Below are 14,070 nucleotides of genomic sequence, written 5' to 3' on the forward strand. Positions count from 1 at the left end.
TGAAAACTACCTCTGATGTCTATGTTATGGGGAAAAAAGGTATATTTCTTTTAGCAAACATTTATAAAATGTTACATTCAATGTTCTTTCCTGTTTTTTACACTGTGATCAGGTGATATGCCAGCCTAGCAACAGAAAACTGAACACAAGGAGCAGAGTTTAGAATTATAATCAAATAAAAAATTTTCAAAATTAATCTGGCACATACTCATATTACATATAACAGTTATTGTGCATATGGTAATATGCTACTAATAGTAAATAGTTCTCACAAATAACTGTCAGCCATATTACTTGTTTATAGTGAAACCGAGTATTAATATATTTCTTTGTTTAATCTCCAGTATCTAGAAGAAGCAATAAATGTTGGCAATTTTCCCTGATAGCGTGTACATTTTAATTTTCATCTCTTGCACAGACGTACACCAATTTTTACTGAAATCTACGATCTATTTTTTTTTTTTCTCTAAATCCTAGGATCCTATGGTTTCTTAGGCTAATGATATACTTCTTACACGATAATTCTGTAGTGGAATAGACAGCTCCTCACTTCCTATTCAGACCCTTCAGAACAAGACTCTGTGGATGACTAATTCATCAGATGACCAAGTTGGAATCACCAGATGAGACTGAGGAAATATCTTTTCAGCCAAAAATGGTGCATAAGGTGATTATATCAAATGAGGGTCATTGATTGTAAGTGACAGACACTAACTCCATTCAAGGCTCAGTGCCTTTGACCTTACTCAGGCTTAGGAATTAGTTGAGTATTATAACCAAAGTAGTTTTAGATGAATAAATTAAGTAAAACCTTTATGGGCTGTCTGTTAATATTCTTCCTCAGTTACCTATGATATGTTAACCACAGCTGGAGATTTCCATGGATCAAACTATTTCCTAAAATATATTTATGTGATCATATCTGTACTTAAACACTATAGTTAAGTCCCATTATCAGCTATGCCTATAATGCCAAAAAGATCCATTTTCTTTCTAGAGGTTAATTGCTTCCACCTCCATTTCACAATCTTCTCTCAGTTCTACTGAAAAGAGGCGTCCAATTTTAACTGCAAACCTTCCTACCAACATTTCTGGCCAACAAAAAATGGCTATAAATAATTTTATAAACATTTTGGTGTTTTCCACATCAATTTTTTCCTGATGATAAGGAAAATAGAAGTATTCTGAAAACTGTCGGATAACATAGTGAAAAAAAGTGAAAGAAGCACACCATTCCTGTTTTTGCAAATATTTAAATACCTTTGCCTACATTATGCCAATTTATCTCTGGCCTTTTAAGTCACTTATGTTGGCTAACCATAAATTAAGATCTAGCAAACTGTTAAAAAACAACCAAATGCCTCAGCACCTTATGTAATGTAGAATCTCCTATAAGTGCAGATATATCAATAAATTGAGTCTGATTAAAAATTATGCCCTTTCTTCTTTGATTAATCATCCACTAAATCAATTATCCACTGTTTTTAAATCATACAATTAGTGAATTACTTTATTTTTTTCTGGATAGAGAGTTGATTCTGCTTTTCACTCTGCACACAATTTTGAATGCAATTTTTTGTTTCCAAGTGAACAGTAATGAAAAGAGGGTCATGAGGGTCATGCTTCAGTTCCTCAAGCAAGGAAGTTCTTTTGGAAAGCATTTTAGAAGTCCTCTGGGTCCTCCAAGAAATTCTGATTACAATTATTAGGTTATAACTTAAAAAAAAATTCAGGATCTTGACTTTCATATAAGAGATCTGACAATGTTGTGCATTAAACTGGAGTTGTAATTCATTAACCCACAGAACAACTCTGTGACCTTTGTTTTTTGGGAATGTCAACTTTGTAGTTGTAAAAAATAAGAAATTATTTTAGTAATGTCACATACTTGCTCAGTTTCAGCTCCCGACTTGAGGGAAGGATTTGAGGTTAAAGTTAGATTTCTATTGTCCAGTTATCCAATGCCATTTAGAATCAGCCATTCCATCTTGAATTTCTATTTTCCTTTTTCTCCTCATTGTCCTTAAATTGGTAGTATGGGAGCACCCACCTTATCTTCTCAGTCTTAACCTCCAGTGATGACCTTATCTTAGGTTCACACAAGTAAGAATCACTGATCATGGACTATCACCTTCTTATCCTTGCTATATAAATAAGATTCTTATTGCATTTCACTTATTTTTAAACTCCAACCTAAGAGAATATATTATGTTGTCTCTGAGAATCTATTGAATGTACCATTTGTTTAGTAATAATTGTTAAGTCAGCTAGAATTCTTAGGTTAAAAACAATAGAAACAAGCTCTTACCAGGTTAAAAGTAAAAAGTGGGAATAGATGTTATTCAAAAGATATTGTGGTTTTCCAATAAATGAAAGGAAGGTTAAATATGAAAAGATTGGTTAGAATTTAGGCCAGGAAATTTCTGAGGATATCAAATTCAGGAGCTCATATATTGTTGTTCTAATGTAGTTCAGCTCCATTGGCTGTCTATTCCAATAATGACACAAAGAAGTAGGTCCTTTAATCAGTTCTTAATAGGTGAATTTGTATATAAATGAAGGACAGAAAAAAATAGCTTCTACAGTGGAAGAGAAAATAATTTGAGTAAAGTTTACATTTCAGCTTCTGGACATAATGACCCAGAACAAAGTGAGTAAGGTAAATGAATATATTTTTTATACTTGTTCAGTTTTAATTAATAGAACACTACACAAGTGGAAATGTCTATCAAGTAATTTAGAAAATTGGATACCAGAGTATATCTGAAAAACAGGTGAATATTTGGAAATTATTTCATAGATAAGATATTTAAAGTGTATGAGAAATCTTCAAAAAAGGTATGTAGGGGAAAAGCCAAGAAAAGAATTAAGTAGATATCCATAGTTAGTGAAGTAGAAGGAAAAGTGAGATAAAGAGTCAAATTTAGAAACACAAAAGCCATCGAAGACGTAGTAATCATAGAAGGAGGAGAACAGAATTGTAAAAGAAAACACACACACAGAGAAAAGATATTTTAAAGGTGAATATTCTATCCTGTAGCCAATATCATACACTATAGTTAAAATTAAAATAATTATTACTAAAGTTATAAATGAGGAAAATGTCATTTGCTATCATTTTTGTTATTAGATATTATTTCTCTAAAAGTGTGGCAGATGACAAAAAAATGGCCACAAATTTATCTCATCCCTGTATGCAGGTCTCCTTGCAATGTGATTTTGTAGTTCCCTTCATTAAGATGTGGAGTGTAGAATTTATTTCTCCACCACTGGAATTTGGGCTTGGATATGTGTTTTTCTTCGGCAAAAACATTTTCAGAAGTATCATCAAAAATTTTTAACTTTTTGTAGATTCTTGTCATACTGTGCTCTATGGTATCAGACAATGAAGATGAAGACTTTCCAGAGGGATCTATCATCCATTGGTACTAAAACTTCACTTGGATTAAACCCCATGTCTAGAATAAATAGGTAAGGAAGGTAAACGTTCAAAGGCATAAAGTGTCCATATTAATCATGGAAAATGTGGACTAAAAATGTTCTAAGGCAAGAGAAAATGCAGGTTTCACCAAATTGTCCTAGTTGGAGCTGATAATATGAGTCTGTATTCTTAATAGCTCATGCCCATCTTCCTCACTGTGGCCTATGAGCTGGCCCAACTGTTCCTCAGACATTATATCATGCCATCTCCCTTTAGCCCTTGCTCATAATACTCCAGTTGAAATGGCCATTTAAAAAAAATATATATATATATATGTTTAATATACCAAGCTCATTCCCAGCTTAGAGGTATTTTATCTGCCTGGTATTCTTTTTTCCATGTTCTTCATATGCCTCATCACTCTGGCATCAGCTCAAATGGTACCTCTTTAAAGATGCTTTCCATTACCACTCTAATGTTTCTCTCTACAGAGCCTAGACCAAACTATCATATTATTTTATTTTCTTCATGTTCTTTTCTCTGTATTAATTTTTAATTTTATGCCTTCACTCCCATGACATAAATTCCACATGAGCAGCAAACATGTATATTTCATTCAATATGCCCAATACCCAAAGTTTTGTCTGACCATGGATAAAGTAACTCCCTAATATCCTAGATATAGTAAGGATTATTATGAATTCAAACCCTACCAATCAGACTGGAATTCTGGTGTATCAATCTGGTAAAAAGTTCAATAGTGCTACAATGATGTCAAAAATTTCAAGTCAAAGACAGGTGAAATGATCTTCATTCCAGACTCACTTTCTTAAACAGAAAGCCCAGTAGCATTGCCCCAAATCTCTTTTATATGCTCTATTACACAAATGATAGCTACTCTTTTGATTATCATCAAGAAAAGGGAAGATCCCATGTGAAAAAGAAAGCATGTGACATGGACAATGATTACAACTGAAGCAGGTAAATGTGGATGGATTTGAAGAAGGTTATTTTGGTCAAATTTGACCTAAAGAATAAAAGTTTTGTCTGTGCAAGTATTCTGAAACTGTGTTCTACTTCTGTTTGTATAGCCTCTGGAAATACATCACCTCTCCAAGAGCTATTTCTTTCTTGGTGATGTCAGTATCTCATGCCTGTGTGAATAGTAAATGAATTGGCACGATTAAATTGAGGTGCCACAAATTAGAAGGTGTGAGCAGCATCTGTGTGTGGAGGTGTTAAGGGGGAGTACAGGAGAAAGTGGTGGGGTGCAAGTGAAACTGGGCCAGCACCTTTGGCTGCTTTGAAGTGTTTTTCTCTGACAAGGTGTGAATCAGCAGGTGTACCACACACCTCCTTGACATTTGTGCCTGCGAAATTGTGAGTGTGAGGTGCTCAAAAGAAAATTGGCCACTGCTTTTATGTGAAAAGAAATATACTTTTAGCTAAATTTGTCCCTCAGAGGTAGGGACTTAAGGAGAAAATGTCCACTTAGTCTCCTTACAATGCAGAAAGAATTGATTTGAGTTAGTACTTTGTGGGGGTGGGAGTGGAGGGTTTTTAAGACAGGTGGTCTTGACGTTAAGTAACATCATCCAGAACTTTAAGAAACATCTGTAATGGGTCATTTTCCTTACAAAGAAATCCTGATTCTCATACATCATTGCTAAGTGTATAAATGGATAGCATTCGGAGTGCCATTTGGCAATAGCTATCAAATTGAAAGTGACTCATCTCTTGACCAAGAATTCATCTGCTGGGGATTCGATCTGTGAATTACATTGACATAAACACATGTATAGGCATAGTTATTTCCACATTATTTTGTATATGCAAAGAAAATGACAGTCAGACATTTTAAAAGTAATTCATGATACTTTTGTAAAATGTGAATATTTTGCAGCAATTGAGAATATTATGCAGCATGTGTTAATGGGAAAAGATACTGGAGATGTTTGAAGGGAGAAAAGAAAGTTAATATGATCTGAATATAATAACCCAAATTTGTTATACAAACATGGATAGAACTTTAAAATTTTAAACTAGCTAATGTGCATGTAATTTAAGAGAATTAACAATAGGTCAAAATGAACAGATCCTTGTTGTTACTTACATTCATGGTAGAGTTCTCTGTAACATAACAGTGAAGTAGAAATCTTATTTCATTTATATTAGTTACTTGTGCAGCCCTCCACAAATCCTATAAGAATAAGGTTCAAGATTTCCCTTTCAAATGTCTTTGCTCTTCTCTATTCCTCCCCAACTTGAAGTCCTAATAATACTTGAGCTGATTTAGTCTATACAGGTCAGACCGTGAAAACATGAGTTCATTTAGTTCACTATTATCACACTTAAAGGCTGGACAAGCAGAATTCAACAGGCAAAGCTTGCCTATGGCATCTATGAGCACAAGCTTGTGTGGATACCTGTAGCATCCCCAGGGGTCTTTATGAAAGCCAGTCCCTCTTCCTCAACTGTGATAAGCCGGACTTCTCCAAGTTGCAGTTATTATGGTCTAGCTCTACAAGTTCCTCAGGAATAAGCCAAACCTCAGAGGGCTATGCTGACACAGGTTTTGGAGTTTTCCATCTCATGGACCTAGAAAACCAATCTTGTTTCATGACTTACTAAGATGATGGGACATAAGAAGTCTTACTATACCAAGAAGTCTTACTATACCCCACTTGCTTGGACAATGAGATGATTCACTGTGCATTTACATATTGTTTGTGATTATAAGGTGATTATCTGTTTACACTGGTATAATTCTCTTGCCAAATAAGAATAAAAATAACAAATTTAAATTTTGGCATGTGCTTCTCCTGGTAAGGCATCCTGCTAAATGTGTAAGGGAAAGATTTATAAATATATGTATATAGATATGTAAATATGTGCAGTTGCTTTTGCAAAGAAAGTTATAAGGAGTATATGCAAGAAACAGTTTATAGTGGTTCTGCTGAGAGGTGGGAATGAGGAGGTTGAAGTACTTTTACTTTCCAGTTTTAGCTCTTGTACTGTTTTACTTTTTATTGCAATTATGTAATTTATATCATCATAATTAAATATACAGGATTTTATTTGTTTGCTTTCTTATTTTAACTAAAAAGAGGACAAAAAGTAAGAACTTCACTTGCAGAAATTCCCAGTCATTTGCACCTAATTCTTGGCAGGGTTGTTTCCTTCTTGCAAATCAGCTTGTTCAGAGATCTAAGGAGTTTCCCTTGGATTTTATTTTGTGTCAAAACCAGTCATAATGAATCTTGCATTTATATGGCACTCTTAGTTATGTGAAATATGTTCAAAGGTAGAGCACATGGGTACACACACACACACACACACACACACCTAAACAGTAGCATGCCATTCATTATTGGAAAGATAAGGAAATGGATGTAGAGAATTTAACACTGTATTGTCTGTAGGGTTTGAACATCCTTTTATCATGAAGATGAAGTGGGATGTGAATTGATCAGGAAATGAGAATAACAACTTAACAAATACACTATTGATATCACCAAGGGCCATATAATCCAGGTGGAGTTGCCGAGACTCAAAATATTTGGAGAGCTGTCTCTATGGGGAATCACATTCAAAGTCTGAGACAGTTTTTCAATGTGCTAAACTGAATTAAAACTCCATCTTTTTTTTTTTTATGCATATACTTCTCATTAAAGCTCCATCTTTGAGCGTGGATTTGCTATTTGGCCAAAGTTGTCATTCCAGCAATGTCCATTGTATAAACTGGCCAATGACGGTAAAACAAAAAATAATTTGAATATAAAATGCATGTGTTCATGAATGACCTATGTTCTTTGATAAACCTGCCACAATGATTCCAAAGTCAATGTGAGGAATTAAATGTTTCCAGCTTTAGGCTTCAGGTGTGATATGTCTCCAGGAGAATTCCAAGCTAATCTGGAAGGCTTCTATTTAAGGAAGACTAGCTGAGTATCTTTCACTTTAACACATATCGATATGGTATTTTGGTGGAGGACAATCCTTTACTTTGATGCATAAATCAGGAAACTGCAAGAAGTTTGCATTGCTAGAAACTTTCCAACCTGAAGTCAGAACCTTCATATCATTAAATTGATCCACTGATACTTGTTTTGATTAAAACACCAGTTAACTCATAACAGCATCTATACTCAGTGATATAACCCAAACAAGCATAGTGAATGCCCATCTTTTAATTTTTTATGAAAAGGCTTCATAGTACATAATTAAGAATTTTTTTACATGTTCTACTGATGAACCATCTGCAGGTATGACATTTAGCAGCTGTACTTAAAAGTAGTCACATGTTACAGTCTGGTAATCCTGACTGTGAATCATTTCAGATAAATGGAATTTGGTACCATTTGGATTAAGGGCTCCTCATGAATCCATCATCTTCTTGACATTTATTATTTTATTTCAGCCTATCTTTCAGTTTTTTCTTTAAAGCTGCATCCATTGAAAATTCTAACCACATTTGTTTTAAGCAAGGAAACTCTTGGTAAATGTAAACCAAGAGAAAGAGCTTTTGGAGGCCCCAAATTTGCTCTTTCCTTCCCATTCCTTATTTGACAAAGTCAGATCATACCTACCTCCAGGTACTCATAGCTCTTCAACTCTTTTTTATATCATTAATTTCAAGACCACCACTCGGATTCTTCCTTCATATTTTGGTACAAATAACTATGACACTCAAGGTGATTTGCATCAGATTGGTAAAAACATCAAAGGTTTATACTAAAGCAAAAAAATCACTAATGTTAGAGGATTTTGAGAATGAACTGAGATTATACTTGTGGGAGTAGCCGAGTTCTCTTGGGGCTATAAATATCATTCCAGAAATTATAAACTGCAGGACATAGGCAGCCAGTTATTCTCCCTCTACCTACACGCAAACTCACTTCTCAATTAACAGGGCCAGAGATGAGTCTTGCAGAGTCTAACCACTCCACAAATATTGTGGTGTGGGAATAAAGTAATAACAATAAAAACAATGAAATTATTCTATTTTATAATAATAATTAACTTTTATATTAATATCATTTATTATATATTAACATATTAATTATATTATATAATTAAAAATTTTAAAATATAATTAATATGTTAATATATAATAAATGATATTAATATAAAAGTTATTATTATTATAAATAGAATAATTTCATTGTTTTTATTGTTATTACTTTATTCCCACACCACAATATTTGTGGAGTGGTTAGACTCTGCAAGACTCATCTCTGGCCCTGTTAATTGAGAAGTGAGTTTGCGTGTAGGTAGAGGGAGAATAACTGGCTGCCTATGTCCTGCAGTTTATAATTTCTGGAATGATATTTATAGCCCCAAGAGAACTCGGCTACTCCCACAAGTATAATCTCAGTTCATTCTCAAAATCCTCTAACATTAGTGATTTTTTTGCTTTAGTATAAACCTTTGATGTTTTTACCAATCTGATGCAAATCACCTTGAGTGTCATAGTTATTTGTACCAAAATATGAAGGAAGAATCCGAGTGGTGGTCTTGAAATTAATGATATAAAAAAGAGTTGAAGAGCTATGAGTACCTGGAGGTAGGTATGATCTGACTTTGTCAAATAAGGAATGGGAAGGAAAGAGCAAATTTGGGGCCTCCAAAAGCTCTTTCTCTTGGTTTACATTTACCAAGAGTTTCCTTGCTTAAAACAAATGTGGTTAGAATTTTCAATGGATGCAGCTTTAAAGAAAAAACTGAAAGATAGGCTGAAATAAAATAATAAATGTCAAGAAGATGATGGATTCATGAGGAGCCCTTAATCCAAATGGTACCAAATTCCATTTATCTGAAATGATTCACAGTCAGGATTACCAGACTGTAACATGTGACTACTTTTAAGTACAGCTGCTAAATGTCATACCTGCAGATGGTTCATCAGTAGAACATGTAAAAAAATTCTTAATTATGTACTATGAAGCCTTTTCATAAAAAATTAAAAGATGGGCATTCACTATGCTTGTTTGGGTTATATCACTGAGTATAGATGCTGTTATGAGTTAACTGGTGTTTTAATCAAAACAAGTATCAGTGGATCAATTTAATGATATGAAGGTTCTGACTTCAGGTTGGAAAGTTTCTAGCAATGCAAACTTCTTGCAGTTTCCTGATTTATGCATCAAAGTAAAGGATTGTCCTCCACCAAAATACCATATCGATATGTGTTAAAGTGAAAGATACTCAGCTAGTCTTCCTTAAATAGAAGCCTTCCAGATTAGCTTGGAATTCTCCTGGAGACATATCACACCTGAAGCCTAAAGCTGGAAACATTTAATTCCTCACATTGACTTTGGAATCATTGTGGCAGGTTTATCAAAGAACATAGGTCATTCATGAACACATGCATTTTATATTCAAATTATTTTTTGTTTTACCGTCATTGGCCAGTTTATACAATGGACATTGCTGGAATGACAACTTTGGCCAAATAGCAAATCCACGCTCAAAGATGGAGCTTTAATGAGAAGTATATGCATAAAAAAAAAAAAGATGGAGTTTTAATTCAGTTTAGCACATTGAAAAACTGTCTCAGACTTTGAATGTGATTCCCCATAGAGACAGCTCTCCAAATATTTTGAGTCTCGGCAACTCCACCTGGATTATATGGCCCTTGGTGATATCAATAGTGTATTTGTTAAGTTGTTATTCTCATTTCCTGATCAATTCACATCCCACTTCATCTTCATGATAAAAGGATGTTCAAACCCTACAGACAATACAGTGTTAAATTCTCTACATCCATTTCCTTATCTTTCCAATAATGAATGGCATGCTACTGTTTAGGTGTGTGTGTGTGTGTGTGTGTGTACCCATGTGCTCTACCTTTGAACATATTTCACATAACTAAGAGTGCCATATAAATGCAAGATTCATTATGACTGGTTTTGACACAAAATAAAATCCAAGGGAAACTCCTTAGATCTCTGAACAAGCTGATTTGCAAGAAGGAAACAACCCTGCCAAGAATTAGGTGCAAATGACTGGGAATTTCTGCAAGTGAAGTTCTTACTTTTTGTCCTCTTTTTAGTTAAAATAAGAAAGCAAACAAATAAAATCCTGTATATTTAATTATGATGATATAAATTACATAATTGCAATAAAAAGTAAAACAGTACAAGAGCTAAAACTGGAAAGTAAAAGTACTTCAACCTCCTCATTCCCACCTCTCAGCAGAACCACTATAAACTGTTTCTTGCATATACTCCTTATAACTTTCTTTGCAAAAGCAACTGCACATATTTACATATCTATATACATATATTTATAAATCTTTCCCTTACACATTTAGCAGGATGCCTTACCAGGAGAAGCACATGCCAAAATTTAAATTTGTTATTTTTATTCTTATTTGGCAAGAGAATTATACCAGTGTAAACAGATAATCACCTTATAATCACAAACAATATGTAAATGCACAGTGAATCATCTCATTGTCCAAGCAAGTGGGGTATAGTAAGACTTCTTGGTATAGTAAGACTTCTTATGTCCCATCATCTTAGTAAGTCATGAAACAAGATTGGTTTTCTAGGTCCATGAGATGGAAAACTCCAAAACCTGTGTCAGCATAGCCCTCTGAGGTTTGGCTTATTCCTGAGGAACTTGTAGAGCTAGACCATAATAACTGCAACTTGGAGAAGTCCGGCTTATCACAGTTGAGGAAGAGGGACTGGCTTTCATAAAGACCCCTGGGGATGCTACAGGTATCCACACAAGCTTGTGCTCATAGATGCCATAGGCAAGCTTTGCCTGTTGAATTCTGCTTGTCCAGCCTTTAAGTGTGATAATAGTGAACTAAATGAACTCATGTTTTCACGGTCTGACCTGTATAGACTAAATCAGCTCAAGTATTATTAGGACTTCAAGTTGGGGAGGAATAGAGAAGAGCAAAGACATTTGAAAGGGAAATCTTGAACCTTATTCTTATAGGATTTGTGGAGGGCTGCACAAGTAACTAATATAAATGAAATAAGATTTCTACTTCACTGTTATGTTACAGAGAACTCTACCATGAATGTAAGTAACAACAAGGATCTGTTCATTTTGACCTATTGTTAATTCTCTTAAATTACATGCACATTAGCTAGTTTAAAATTTTAAAGTTCTATCCATGTTTGTATAACAAATTTGGGTTATTATATTCAGATCATATTAACTTTCTTTTCTCCCTTCAAACATCTCCAGTATCTTTTCCCATTAACACATGCTGCATAATATTCTCAATTGCTGCAAAATATTCACATTTTACAAAAGTATCATGAATTACTTTTAAAATGTCTGACTGTCATTTTCTTTGCATATACAAAATAATGTGGAAATAACTATGCCTATACATGTGTTTATGTCAATGTAATTCACAGATCGAATCCCCAGCAGATGAATTCTTGGTCAAGAGATGAGTCACTTTCAATTTGATAGCTATTGCCAAATGGCACTCCGAATGCTATCCATTTATACACTTAGCAATGATGTATGAGAATCAGGATTTCTTTGTAAGGAAAATGACCCATTACAGATGTTTCTTAAAGTTCTGGATGATGTTACTTAACGTCAAGACCACCTGTCTTAAAAACCCTCCACTCCCACCCCCACAAAGTACTAACTCAAATCAATTCTTTCTGCATTGTAAGGAGACTAAGTGGACATTTTCTCCTTAAGTCCCTACCTCTGAGGGACAAATTTAGCTAAAAGTATATTTCTTTTCACATAAAAGCAGTGGCCAATTTTCTTTTGAGCACCTCACACTCACAATTTCGCAGGCACAAATGTCAAGGAGGTGTGTGGTACACCTGCTGATTCACACCTTGTCAGAGAAAAACACTTCAAAGCAGCCAAAGGTGCTGGCCCAGTTTCACTTGCACCCCACCACTTTCTCCTGTACTCCCCCTTAACACCTCCACACACAGATGCTGCTCACACCTTCTAATTTGTGGCACCTCAATTTAATCGTGCCAATTCATTTACTATTCACACAGGCATGAGATACTGACATCACCAAGAAAGAAATAGCTCTTGGAGAGGTGATGTATTTCCAGAGGCTATACAAACAGAAGTAGAACACAGTTTCAGAATACTTGCACAGACAAAACTTTTATTCTTTAGGTCAAATTTGACCAAAATAACCTTCTTCAAATCCATCCACATTTACCTGCTTCAGTTGTAATCATTGTCCATGTCACATGCTTTCTTTTTCACATGGGATCTTCCCTTTTCTTGATGATAATCAAAAGAGTAGCTATCATTTGTGTAATAGAGCATATAAAAGAGATTTGGGGCAATGCTACTGGGCTTTCTGTTTAAGAAAGTGAGTCTGGAATGAAGATCATTTCACCTGTCTTTGACTTGAAATTTTTGACATCATTGTAGCACTATTGAACTTTTTACCAGATTGATACACCAGAATTCCAGTCTGATTGGTAGGGTTTGAATTCATAATAATCCTTACTATATCTAGGATATTAGGGAGTTACTTTATCCATGGTCAGACAAAACTTTGGGTATTGGGCATATTGAATGAAATATACATGTTTGCTGCTCATGTGGAATTTATGTCATGGGAGTGAAGGCATAAAATTAAAAATTAATACAGAGAAAAGAACATGAAGAAAATAAAATAATATGATAGTTTGGTCTAGGCTCTGTAGAGAGAAACATTAGAGTGGTAATGGAAAGCATCTTTAAAGAGGTACCATTTGAGCTGATGCCAGAGTGATGAGGCATATGAAGAACATGGAAAAAAGAATACCAGGCAGATAAAATACCTCTAAGCTGGGAATGAGCTTGGTATATTAAACATATATATATATATTTTTTTTAAATGGCCATTTCAACTGGAGTATTATGAGCAAGGGCTAAAGGGAGATGGCATGATATAATGTCTGAGGAACAGTTGGGCCAGCTCATAGGCCACAGTGAGGAAGATGGGCATGAGCTATTAAGAATACAGACTCATATTATCAGCTCCAACTAGGACAATTTGGTGAAACCTGCATTTTCTCTTGCCTTAGAACATTTTTAGTCCACATTTTCCATGATTAATATGGACACTTTATGCCTTTGAACGTTTACCTTCCTTACCTATTTATTCTAGACATGGGGTTTAATCCAAGTGAAGTTTTAGTACCAATGGATGATAGATCCCTCTGGAAAGTCTTCATCTTCATTGTCTGATACCATAGAGCACAGTATGACAAGAATCTACAAAAAGTTAAAAATTTTTGATGATACTTCTGAAAATGTTTTTGCCGAAGAAAAACACATATCCAAGCCCAAATTCCAGTGGTGGAGAAATAAATTCTACACTCCACATCTTAATGAAGGGAACTACAAATCACATTGCAAGGAGACCTGCATACAGGGATGAGATAAATTTGTGGCCATTTTTTTGTCATCTGCCACACTTTTAGAGAAATAATATCTAATAACAAAAATGATAGCAAATGACATTTTCCTCATTTATAACTTTAGTAATAATTATTTTAATTTTAACTATAGTGTATGATATTGGCTACAGGATAGAATATTCACCTTTAAAATATCTTTTCTCTGTGTGTGTGTTTTCTTTTACAATTCTGTTCTCCTCCTTCTATGATTACTACGTCTTCGATGGCTTTTGTGTTTCTAAA

Source organism: Phocoena sinus, chromosome 13, assembly GCF_008692025.1.
Source record: "Phocoena sinus isolate mPhoSin1 chromosome 13, mPhoSin1.pri, whole genome shotgun sequence".
Taxonomy (NCBI): domain Eukaryota; kingdom Metazoa; phylum Chordata; class Mammalia; order Artiodactyla; family Phocoenidae; genus Phocoena; species Phocoena sinus.